This window comes from Lycorma delicatula, chromosome 13 (genome assembly GCF_047948215.1).
Source record: "Lycorma delicatula isolate Av1 chromosome 13, ASM4794821v1, whole genome shotgun sequence".
In the NCBI taxonomy this organism is placed as follows: domain Eukaryota; kingdom Metazoa; phylum Arthropoda; class Insecta; order Hemiptera; family Fulgoridae; genus Lycorma; species Lycorma delicatula.
This window is the reverse complement of record NC_134467.1, coordinates 15191030-15204320: the sequence shown is the minus strand read 5'-3', so window position 1 is coordinate 15204320 and position 13291 is coordinate 15191030. Positions and strand designations below refer to the sequence as shown.

At 30.0% G+C, this 13291-nt stretch overlaps 1 protein-coding gene across 4 annotated transcripts in view; it reads left to right on the top strand.

The window, feature by feature from the left end:
* LOC142333868 (uncharacterized) overlaps nucleotides 1-13291 on the top strand; it is a 62446-nt gene that overhangs the window by 16337 nt on the left and 32818 nt on the right. The window contains exon 1 of one of the 4 annotated variants that reach the window (XM_075381441.1): nucleotides 9823-9958. The exons of the other annotated variants lie outside the window; for them this stretch is intronic. The gene's annotated coding sequence lies outside the window, so the exon portion shown is untranslated. Of the gene's footprint in view, nucleotides 1-9822; nucleotides 9959-13291 lie in introns of those variants that run through there. 4 annotated transcript variants of the gene reach the window in all.

Below are 13291 nucleotides of genomic sequence, written 5' to 3'. Positions count from 1 at the left end.
TTATTAATCTTTTCTTTTTTAGATGTAACATGACCTACATGCTATTAGAGAAGAGGTAGCGCCGGCTACCTTACCTGCTAGACTAAAAGTTCCAGCTTCGATCGATATCTGGAACTGCAGTTTTTTTTTTGAGAAGATGAACAAAAGATTTGCTTCTTTTTGAGAAGACGAACAGTCATCTTCTCAAAAAGAAAAATAACAGAACCGCATCTTTTACGATGTAGATTATAGAAACCACGAACAGTACGCAAGGAGGTAATGAATGATTAGTATTATCTCGAAATTTCACGGTTCGGCCCGTCTACAATATCCAAATCGAATGGGTGTGTAAGAGCGTACATACACCCGTAGATCTATTTGTTAGTTCACTTTATTATACGTATAAAGCCTAATTTTATTTTATTTAGATCTTTTAAAATATATTTCGTCGTTTTTAACTAATACCTGGCTCTCAATGAACGAAACAGTTTAATCCAAAAATTATATTGAAAGTTCTTTGAGTGACATGGAATTAAATTTTGTCGGATGTCGGATTTTTGTAATCTATTTTGTCACCTCCGTAATAGAACAACCGAATGATATACTGAGGGTTTTGGGTTCGATTCTTGGCTTGGACTTAAGCTCATATGTTTAATGCCTATCTGGGTATTGCCAGTTAAAAGAACGTTACTCGTAGTCTGAAGATCTAAGGTTTTTTCTCAGCTTGGAGAGAGTTTGCAGCGTAATATGGTTATTTAAAAAAAAACATATATTCATAACGTTAAGACACTGTAGTTGATTGTCTCAGATCGCTTATATTCATATAAATATTAGATACGGAATCGATTTATTCTTCACGCGTTTCAATTTTACTTACGTAAATCATCTGTAAATAAGTTCATAATAAAAATGTTAATAAAGAACCGATTGGATACGCTGGAGAGGTCTCGGGTTAGTTTCTCAATTTAGACGTAACTTACAAATCTACAGGCTAACCACGTTAAAAAAAAAACTGAAGATACTGGGACCCGCTCTTTCAATTAGCGGTTTATTATATTTTATTCTTAATCTGCACATAAAAATAATTCTTAAGGCGACAACAAATTCAAAAATCAATAAATAAATAAAAACCATCAAACGTAAAGCGAAAAGTTGCGTGTCTTATTTAATATTTTTGACTTCATTTAATTTAATTGTTTTATAAGATAACTCAATTCTCTATCGCGTACGGGATTTATTTATTAAAGCGCGTCAGACTGTTAAACTTGAACCTTTGTAGTCGGCTGGAGTGAGTAATATTACATAACTGTGTTCAACAACGGGCGCTGGCCAGACAGCACGGGAAGGAACTTGTGATCTTAATACGCATTATTAAAACAAATATTCATAATCTATTTTATATTAAACAATTTATTAATCTAAACTGCCAACAAATTAATATCCGGTTATTTTTTTCTCTTTAATTATGAAATGAATTTTTAGGGTGTAAGAATATTCAGCCTGTCTGGGATTAGGAATTCGAAACCAGAACCTTTTGCAACATATCTTTATTTTCAAACGGTTTTTTTAATACAAGAATCAACAGTGAAATTTATTTATTAATCTATCTTATTGTACGCATTTTAAAATGTAACAATTGTATTTGTTAAAATGGAATATTTGAGTAGACAATGATACGTAGTTTGTTTATTTTGTATAAATAAGTAAAAGGAAAAAGACGATTTTCGAGTTTAATATCGCACTCAATAGTCTCTAAGGGGAGGTTAATAAAATCTTGTGTGTGTGTGTGTGTGTATGTGTGTGTTTTAAACGATGGCAGATTGTCATATGTACGTAATCTTTTTACTACAGAATAAATTAAATATAGATAGGTTTTATTCGTTGAAAAATTTAACGTTTTGTTTTTGAAATAACAAACCTTGAAGAAGTTTCAGAACCGTCTAATTTAGCTCCCGATTCATCGAGGATATTTACTAATGATATGAAACTTTATATATTTTTAAATACGGTTATAAAGAGTTCCTAGACTGTAAAATCATTAAACGTTACTTAATTCCGATCACAGATGGCAGTTAACAGGTTGGAAAGCAACATAGTTAAATAAACCCGATTACTTTTTTATAGTCAAAATTTCTTTTTCTCAGAAAACCATTGAAATTCACTTAAAAAATGCGATTCTAATTGAAAATAAGAATTAAAGCAAACCAAATCGAATGTCTGTTAGAAATCAATCCTTTTGTTTTTTTTTTTGTGAAAAAAATTATTAATTACATTTAAAAAATACATTTTTAAATATATTATATTAAAAAAAGTTTAAAAATATGTTAATATAAAAACATTAATTAGAAAATTAAAATTAATTATGCAGATTAATAAGAAAATAATAGTAAAAAAAAACCTAACAGAATAAAATAAAAAGATGGGTTCTGAACTACGGATAGAGCGGAGAAAAAAATTTACTAACTGCGGTAACTTGTACGTGTTGGTGATTGTAAAAGGGAGTGTACAGAGTGGTTCGGCTACAATTAGTCAAAACAACTGGGTGTGTCAAAATATTTGTTTATAATATTATTATTAGCTGCTTCCATCATATACAGCGATGTAGTAAAAATAAAGAAAACTTAGATTGTGACCTTGACTGTAGACCTTGACTAAAAACTGAACAAACAGCCTTCACTAAACATATACCTTATATTCTGTAATATAAATTCATATTTTGATAAATAATTAGACGAGTCAATAATATAAATTAAATTAAAAATTCCAACCGTGTCTAAGATTCAAACCCGGGACCTCCGGACGAAGCTTCTTACTTAGGAGGTCGGTCGGCAAACGGTTTAGTTGATGTTTGTTGATCTATTAAATAACATTATATTTTATGTTCTTATAAACATTAAAGAATTGCATAAATGTAGGAACGTAGGTTGTTTATAGCGTGTAACGCAACATTGTATTTATCTGGTCGTCTGTTACGTTATTTATTAGAAACATAAATAATCGATTTAATTATAAGTTTTACTGATTATTTTTTTTTTATCCTTTAATGCTTTATTTCAAAGTAAGTTTATAACAATCATATTAAAAACTGGCCGATCAGTGATATAGTTGTTAGCTTCTAAAAAAGCTGGGCTCGGGTTTGATTCTATCATTCCTCGCTCGTTAAACTACACGTGTAGGATATTACGAGGTCGTATTGTAAATAAAACAGGAGAAATTTGATCTGTTATAATTTATTGTTAAATTTTTTTTTACTTTACAAAACGAATATACTTTATCGTAATATTTTTAATGTATTTATTAAAATTAAAGGAAATTAATTATTATTTTAAATAAAATGTAATCAATATAAAATAATGGACTAATGTTGATTTAATTTAATTATATCGAACGTCTATATAAGAAATAGTGATTGCTATTAACTTTGTTACTCGTTTAGTAGGGATGACCGTTACGTTAACGGTTGTATTTGAATTGTGGCGTGATCAGTACTGTCCGACGGTAGCCAATCAGACGCGAAGGAAGACAGCTGGCCGTTCTGTTGTTCGTGTTTAACAGAGGGACAGCGCGACAGAGGCGCAGCGGGTCAGTGAGGGGGGTGATTCCCCTCACTGTCTCACTCCACCCTGGCATTAGTAACCGACTGACAATTCTTTTCTTTTGGCGCGTCATCAAAAAATCAAACAAAAAAATAATTATCTCTAAAATTCGTCTTTGTAAAATAGTCCTCTATCAGCTATGACCGATAGAATTTTATAAATTATATTTGTCATCGGCTATTGTACTATTTTGTTTTTTTATTTATTAGTATAAAAAAATATTTTATTACATTTATTTATAAACATTTTGTTTTAATCGCAATCTGGATTTTTTTAAATGTATTTTAATAATATATCGCAAGCGATGTATTTACAATAAATTAAATAAAACTGTACCTTCAAAACTAGATTAAATTAATATACCGACGGTACACGAGGGGTTGATGATAAAGCTTTTTATTTAATTTAATCAAATCTAATGTTCCGTCTTGATAGAACTACATGTGTACAACATAGGTTCATCAGTAATACAAGAATTCACACGTACAAGCACGCTTACAAAGGGAAAATCGCTTGTTAATCTGTTACCAGATAATTACAATTTTCGCTTTTTAATTTTTATTAAAATAATAAATAGCATTTACTTCTTAGCAAATGTTATACATTCATAAATATAAATGGACGGAAACATGAGAATTTTTAATTTACGAAATAATTTACACGAATCATATTTACCGGTACAAAACGAAGTTCTGATAGTCTATTTTAGTATATGTATTTTTTTTACTTTTTCAAGTAATCACAAAACATAATAGTATATTTTAGATAGGGTATACATAAACCTAATGATAAATTACGTTTATGTATACCCTATCATCGTTAGCGTTTAATAAAATACTTCAAAGCAACATAGTGTGATTTAACCCACTGTAAATGAAATCGGGTTATTATTCTGATGAAACTTTATTATCTAATTAGACGGTCCAAACATCTTACATTATGTATAACAGAAATTTTACTATTTATGACAATTATATTTATATTTATATATTTCTTACTGAGAAGTGGATCACGCAAACTTTACCCATATTTAAAAAAGTTAGGATTTGCACGGCGTGTCGGTAATTTTATGTAAGAATTCAGTTTCCACGAGATTGTTTACAAAGGTTTATTCTGTTCTTTTGTGTTGTTTTTGTTTATTGAACTGTCCAACTTTCTTGATACAGTGAAATGTAGAACAGACTACAATTTAATTGTATACTCAAATTTGTGATAGCGTATATTTAAGTAGGTTTTCAAACAGTGAGAGTTATTTTCAATAGTAATATCTGTAATATCACTAAGCAAACGTTCAAAGTTTTGAAAAAAAGTTGTTTTTTTTTTTTACAGAAGTATACTTCTGTAAACTATGTTTGGAAAAATTTATTCTGTTCTTCGATAAACGGTAAAATTAATATTTTTTCACGTTTCGGGGCCGGCGATAGGCAAGGTAGGCGATGCCTACGGCGGCAAAGCCGCCTGAATTAGAGCGTAAAAAAAAATAACTACCCACAAAAATATATTTCGATTACTTCAATGTAGAAAATAATATTATTTACTATTTATTAGTAGTTTTGTTTATTTTTTTAAAAGTATATTTAAATCATCTCTGAAAATAGTAGGTACTAGTTTTAGTTGTCGTTAACTCGTTAAAAATGTATTTATTTGTTTCAATAAAACAATTTTACGTAAATCTGTATTAGTATTATTGTCTTAATTCAACTATATGTCATTTTTCTGGTTAACATAGTTCTTTTATAATTCTGTTTTTTTTTTTTAATTTTAAACTTTTTTTGAAGCTTGGCGGGAGCGAGATTTTTGGGGTTTGCCTACGGCGGTAAAAACGCTAGGGCTAGCCTTGCGTGCTTATCTGTTTTAATTTGACGCGTTAACTTTATTCTCATATAAAATGGAAAAGTAATAATTCAAAATTAATCGAGATAAAAGCTAATTAATAAATAAAAAAAGAAAATTTATATTTCAAAAGTCGATATTTTAACGCGCCAACAGGAATCGTTTACACCGCTTCTGAGGTCGTTATCGCAAGATCTGACTGACGAACACTGTTAAAAAATTTAGTATCTATAATTAAAACTCGAAATCTCTGGTTAAAAGGCAGTCTCTTCTTTTAACTATATTTTTCAAAATGCTTCTTCATCATTTGTCACTTTATCCACCCGTCTGATTTTTAACATTCTCCTATAGCACCGCATTTCAAAAGCTTCTAATCTTTTCTTCTCAGATACTCCGATCGTCCAAGTTTCACTTCCATATAAAGCGACACTCCAAACATATACTTTCAAAAATCTTTTCCTGACGTTTAAATTAATTTTTGATGTAAACAAATTATATATCTTACTGAAGGCTCGTTTCGCTTGTGCTATTCAGCATTCTATATCGCTCCTGCTTCGTCCATCTTTAGTAATTCTACTTCCCAAATAACAAAATTCATCTGCCTCCGTAATCTTTTCTCCTCCTATTTTCACATTCAATCTTTGTTATCTCTACTACATTTCATTTCGTTTATTTTCTTCTTGTTTATTTTCATCTATGGGACTTCATCCATGCCATTCATTGTTTCTTCTAAATACTTTTTACTCTCGGCTAGAATTACTATATCATCGGCAAATCGTAGCATCTTTATCTTTTCACCTTGTACTGTTACTTCGAATCTAAATTGTTCTTTAACATCTTTAACTGCTAGTTCCATGTAAAGATTAAAAAGTAACGGAGATAGGGAACATCCTTGTCGGACTCCCTTTCTTATTACGGCTTCTTTCTTATGAGAAAGTAATGAGCCGTTCGGCACATTACTTTCTCACACCCTCCGGCCTTTTTATTTTAAAGTATATTGTTTAACGTTATTTAATATTTATTAACATTAAGTACGTGATTTTGTGCTGAAACCGAGAATCGAAATCGCGACTTTCAACTTGTCATTCTTTTTTTAATAGGTGATACCTAAATAAGTATTTTTAAAATCGAGAATCGAACCACCCCAGACTTTAATTACATCAATATTTTTGATGTAATGTCTAAATTTATTAATTTATCTTTTTATAAGGATTATGCGTGCAATTAATAACATTTTTATAATCGAATCTTTAATTTATGATTTTTTTTTAATGCACAAAACTCATACAAGTATTACACATATGGAATGATGCACTAACTGTAATCAAACCATAAAAATTAAATATAAGTTTAATACAAAAAATTTTAACTTCTTTAAAAATAATTCCAAAATTTATTTTTGACCAATGAACGGTTAAGAAGTTGTAACGATATAAGAACAGGAAATTAATTAACGAAATTTTTAATTAATTTCGTCTTCAGCTCGACGAGTACAAAACCAGACTTGTTCTGCTCGCAGAAACGATAATATTATTTTAATTCGATATGCAACTCGATAGAGTTTCTTATGTGAATGTATTCACATCCAATAAGAAAGGGAAAACTGACTGGATTCCGTACATAGCGCTGTTTAACACATTTCTATTTTTATATTATATAAGTTCGATGTTTATTTCTTCGTTTAACCCCTACAGGCTCATGCCCAAAATTAAAATTATTGTTGTTTTTTTTTTTAAAATATGACAGTGAGGTAGATAAATATTTTCGTACGTAAAAAATTAACGGGATTCGTATCCAGAATCTTTCGTATACAAGTCAGTTACGTGATACATTTAATCTGATAAAGTAAAATGAAATGTACATTTTTTGTCAACCAGAACGGTAGTACTAAAAAAATAACCAGAAAATTGTGTCCTGTTGCCATTGTAAAACGTATTATCTGTTGACTGTTAGTTAAGCGCCTCAATTGACCTGACAGTTTCTAATGCAGTAAATTTTCTGTAAAAAAAATTCGAGTAAAATAAATTAATAAAAAAAAGAACCGGTTATAAAAATTAGTTTAATTTAGTGCGAGATAACTTTGTAAATCATACTGCAATAATCGACGGAAGAGCTCGGCGACGTGCTGTCTACAATCCTGTTGCTATGAGAGGTCATCAACCCTCTCTATCAAACAATAGCTGTGTCCAAGGTTAAGCTGCAACTGCCGTCCCGTACACGCGGATGTGCGTAAAGCGCATTTTAACAAATATCATAATTAACGAATTTACAATACTGAATAAAATAAAGCCGTTCGGTTCATTACTTTCTCACACCTTCCGGCCTTTTTATTTTAATTCTTTTTTTTTTTATTTTATGCACAGTACTTTTGAACGAAACTGTTAAATAAAATAAAACTGTGTTCTGTTGTATAATTTTAAGTATATTGGTTAACGTTATTTAATATTTATTAACATTAAGTACGTGATTTTGTGCTGAAACCGAGAATCGAAATCGCGACTTTCAACTTGTCATTCTTTTTTTAATAGGTGATACCTAAATAAAACCGAGAATCGAACCCCACAAACTTTCATTACATCAATATTTTTGATGTAATGTCTAAATTTATTAATTAATTTTTTTATAAGGATTATGCGTGCAATTAATAACATTTTTATAATCGAATCTTCAATTTATGATTATTTTTTTAATGCACAAAACTCATACAAGTATTACACATATGGACTGATGCACTAACTGTAATCAAACCATAAAAATTAAATATAAATTTAATACAAAAAATTTAAACTTCTTTAAAAATTATTCCAAAATTTATTTTTGAACAAAGAACGGTTAAGAAGTTGTAACGATATAATAACAGGAAATTAATTAAAAAAATTTTAAATTAATTTCGTCTTCAGCTCGACGAGTACAAAACCAGACTTGTTCTGCTCGCAGAAACGATAATACTATTTTAATTCGATAATTTATTATTGTTAAATATTCACAATATTAGGTTGGAGGTTGCGTATGGAAGTATGGAACTGAAATTTTGAAGTGAATTAAAATTTCAGGACTGACCGGGATACGAACCTCCGGACCTTTCGGATAAGAGAGTAAATATTACTACTCTACCTCGGCGACCGGCGAGGTGATTAGTTGATGCGAGCTAAAGTAGTAACAACATTAAATTATAAATTTAAAAGAATCGAAATAAAAAAACACACGCGATAGAAAGTGAAAAGTGTGAAATTTTATAGGATGTGATTTTTAGTAAATTAACAAAATAATTAAACAATTTAAAAATAATTTTAAAAAATGCAACTTTACGTTTTCTCATAAGCATTATACGTATGTAATTATTGAGAAAATACTAATTCTAAACCGAGAACTGAACCCGAGACTCTCAGTTTACTCTTATTTTTAAAATGTGAAACCTGTCTAAACAAACTGTGATCCGGTGTACAAATCGAGAATCAAACCCGTGACTTTCAGTATATCAGTCGGTCTCTACTGCGTTACCGAGGTGACAAAATCGATTATAAAAATGAAATGAGACGGGAAAAATTATAACTATAAATTACTTTGTGTCCTCTAAATATAATTTTTGAATTAAATTCATACTAAATGTATGTTAGCGTGTTTGTGTTCACCCGCGTATTTGTGTTATTGACGGGCCGGGCTGTGTTGTGAAATACGGTAGTCTGCTTTTTATTACCTATATTAAAACAGATGTTCCTGTTTTTTTTCTCTCTTTTCTTTGCTAATTAGTTACTAAATACGATATGATCTAAGTTGTAAAATTGCCAGATCCCCTAACAGGGAATCGAACCCGACACCTTTGGTGTAGCAATCAAGCACGCTACTTTCTATGACACTAATCTGTTGACATAAGATTTTGATTTTTAATTACACTATTACGTATTTTAAAATGTTGTTTTTATATTAAAAGATATAATAGCAGTATTTAGTAAAAAGAAAAAAAAATTATAAACGGACTCTCACTATTTTTTTTTTATTTTTATGTCCAAGTGCATAAATATGTGCGAGTGTAAATTGTATCCGTAAATTGAATATTAGGTAAAACGAAATAACGGAAAACTTATCATTACCGTTCGGGTATCGTTGGTTACGTTACTTTATTAACATGTACTTAGGTTTATGCGAAAATTTGGTTTCAATTGTTATTTTGTATAATTATAAAACTAAAAAAAATGAATATCAACCTGAAAAAAATTTAAAATTCAACTGTCGGTGTCGGTCGGTTATTATGAGAAGTGAAGGGTGCAGTGTAGGAAATACTTTTTCATAATTTATTTTCTCTGGCAGTTGAAGATATTGTTGTTTGTCTAGACTCTCCCCACCACTGTGATAGCGCAGCGGTGGGGAGCGACAGAAAAATTACGTGAGACAGAATGAGATTATGAAATGTAACGGTCAGTCCGGGTTTGTTAGAAAAAGATTACAGATGGCGCTTTGATCCTTGCGTCTGCGGTCACTCTTGATTTATTATCAACTATTATTATTTCTTATACATTGTTTTAGATAGGTGACCTTCATTATTGGTTGAGGTAAGATGTTTTTTATATTATTTTAATATAATTTAAAATAAGTGTTCTTTTTGTTTTCCTGGTGTATCCATACTTATGTAATGCATTTTAGAATACAATTTGCACTGTCCTATTTTTTACAAAATAAATAACTATTTATTTCTTAATATCATATCCAAACATTTCTAATATTTCTTTCTATTTATAATATCGGCGAAGTGGTATCCCAAAAATAAACAAACAGAAATGAAACAAATTACATGGTTATAAAATTTAGGTTAATCGGCCAATACATAATTAACCAAAGAAATAAAGTTATCGCACAATCTAAACGTACTGTACTCGTGGGGTAAGCAAAATACGGTTAATGTGTTAAAAACAATTATTTTAGATGATTTAAAATCTCGCAAGTCATCAGTCAGAATCGAATCTGGGGTCTTCGATATAACAGACAACTACGCCTGTGCCATGGATGCGGTGATTTATTAAATTAATTTCTAGTTTTGCTTTTTTCAATTACCGAGCCATATTTGTAGTTCATAAAAATGATATTGCGCTTCTAACCTAGAAAAATAATTTATTAAAAAATGTCAAATTCATCCATTGCAACTTAAAACTTAATTTCCATATTGCTTAGATTCAAAATCAATAATTACATCATTACTTCTAACATAGCTAAAATGTATCGTCAGATATTAGTTAAATCTAGCGATTCCAATTTACAATGTATACTTTGACGTGATTCTCCAGATCAGGAGATAAAACACTACGCATTATGTATGGTAACAGTACGGGACCTTTTGTGCTTCATATTTGGCCAGACGGTATTTAATTAAAATTAAAATGAATCTCCACTTGTATCAAGTCCATTCGAAAAGATTTTTATGTTGATGATCTAATAACAGGTTCAGACAACTTTGAAGAAGTTATTCAGTTAAAAATTTATATTTCTAAATTATTCAACATAAAAATTTATGGAGTGGTTTTCCACTCCATAAATGGTTTTCAAACAATAACGTCATTTCTTCTTTGGAAAACAATACTTCGTTTCCTTTAAATCAAAAAAAGAACTTATGTACTTTAGGAGTTCTATGGAATAATTCCTCAGATAAGCTACCAAACTGTTCATCCTAATGGTTTTAAAAACTTGCATTCGATTAAATCCATTAAAATAGGTCATTTCATGAAATCCAACATTGGTAGTAGAATTGTTTCTATTGAAATAAATGGATTCTCTGATTCCTCCATAAAGGGCAATAGCTGTAATAACTGTATACACAATTAATACAATTTCCTCTAATTTACTTTGTTCCAACTCAAAATAGGCACCCTTAAAACAAATTACACTCCCAAGACTTGAACTTTGTGGTGGTTTACAACTTAATAGTTTATTATTAAAGGTAATTACTGCCTCAAACATACAATTCGATGAAATACATTTTTACACAGATTCTACGGTAGTACTACATTGCATTCATGGACGACCAACTAATTGGAAAATATTTGTCAGCAGTAGAATTTCTGAGATTCAACAAATTACCACAAACGTTGATCGGCATTACGTCAAATCTTCTGATAATCCAACAGATGTATTGGTTAGATCTTGTTCACCAAGTAAGTTAATTGACATGTCACTTTGGTCCTTACTGGTTTACACAAACTGCTGCCCATTGGCCAAAAGACATTGATATTACATTCAATAACTGTAATATAAGTGCTGAATGTCTAGTAGAAAACTGCAGACATATTGTACTATCATTTGTCTCTACTGTTGTATTCGATTACACAGAACAATTTTTGTTAGTACATACTTTAAATCGCACTTAGTTTTTGTTTCAGATTTATTCATAATGCCAAATCAAGACAATCCGAACTAATTTCTAGTCCTTTAACTACTCTGTAACCAAACCACACTCTTACCTTTTTTATTCAACAATCACAACACATACATTTAGTGGTGAATTAAATAACCTTAAAAACAATCAAACTCTTTGTAAACAGAGCAGACTTATTTCACTTGATTCATTTATGGATAATTCAGGCTTACTACACTTAGATGGCAGACTGCATCACTCTCTTTTAAATTACCAAGTGAAACATCCTAAAACTAACATCACAAAACTAATTATTAATGCTGAACACTTGTGATTCTTGCATGCGTTCAACTTATTCATCATTCATTTAGACAGAAATATTGGATAATAAACGGCAAGAAAGCTATTTCCTCCAACATTCGTAAATGTATGATATGCTTTCAATATAATGCAAAAACCCAAGTACAACAGCTTGGTCAGCTAACGTCTTCCAGAGTTATTCCTTCCCAACCATTTTCTACTTGTGCAGTTGACTAGGCGGTCCAATTATGATTCGTCTTGGCAGGCAAAGGTCTAAAACATTGGCAAATCTTATACAGCAGTTTTTATATGTCTCACCACTAGGCTATTCATTTAGTTTCTGGTCTGAATTCACAGTTGTTCATTTACAGCAACACCATTTATTGCAAAAGCGATTTCCACGTGTAATCTTTGTGTTGGAGACTTAGTATTAGTTACTAATGAAAATTCTCCACCCATCCAATGGAAACATGGAATTGTCACACGGGTTAATCCGGGGCCTGACAATCTTGTAAAAGTTGTTGATTTGCAAACAGCTAACGGTCCATTAAGAAGACTTATTCATAAATTATACCTGCTACCAAGCACAGATGATTAATTCAAATAATATATATATATTTTTTTTTATCAATTTAAATATTTCGTACAGTATTTTCTTTAATTTCATTTGATTGTATTTTTATAAAATGTGTGTGAACACACTTATACATATTGTTTTTAATTACATATTTGTATTAGTGTAATTATGATTATGTAAAAAGCAAATTACTCAATTGTATTATTATTTTGATAATATGTTAATGTTGTTATTGTCCATATATACAATTTAACCTTTTGTTATTCTTTCAAATAATTCATTATAAATTGTACCTTATATGTAACTTATTTTTAATTGTAAAAAAATCATATGATTCATGTTATCATTTATAATAATTTAATTCATATATCCTATGATTTTTAGCGAGCAGTATATATAGACTTAGGTTTCATTCATGAGGATTTTTAAAATTTAAAGATCTTCAGCTTCTTTTGCATGTACTAGGCTCCTGATGATTCAGCCGCTCCATACACAGTATGTAAGCAAGTTCCTCACTTCATTCAGTCCTATTCCAGTCTTCAAACAGACTATTATAAGTCTCTAAAGACTCATAAGTCTTATTTCACCCATTACATTTATCAATACAATAAACTTACAAAGATTTACAAGTTATTAATGTTACACACATAAATGATATTTACA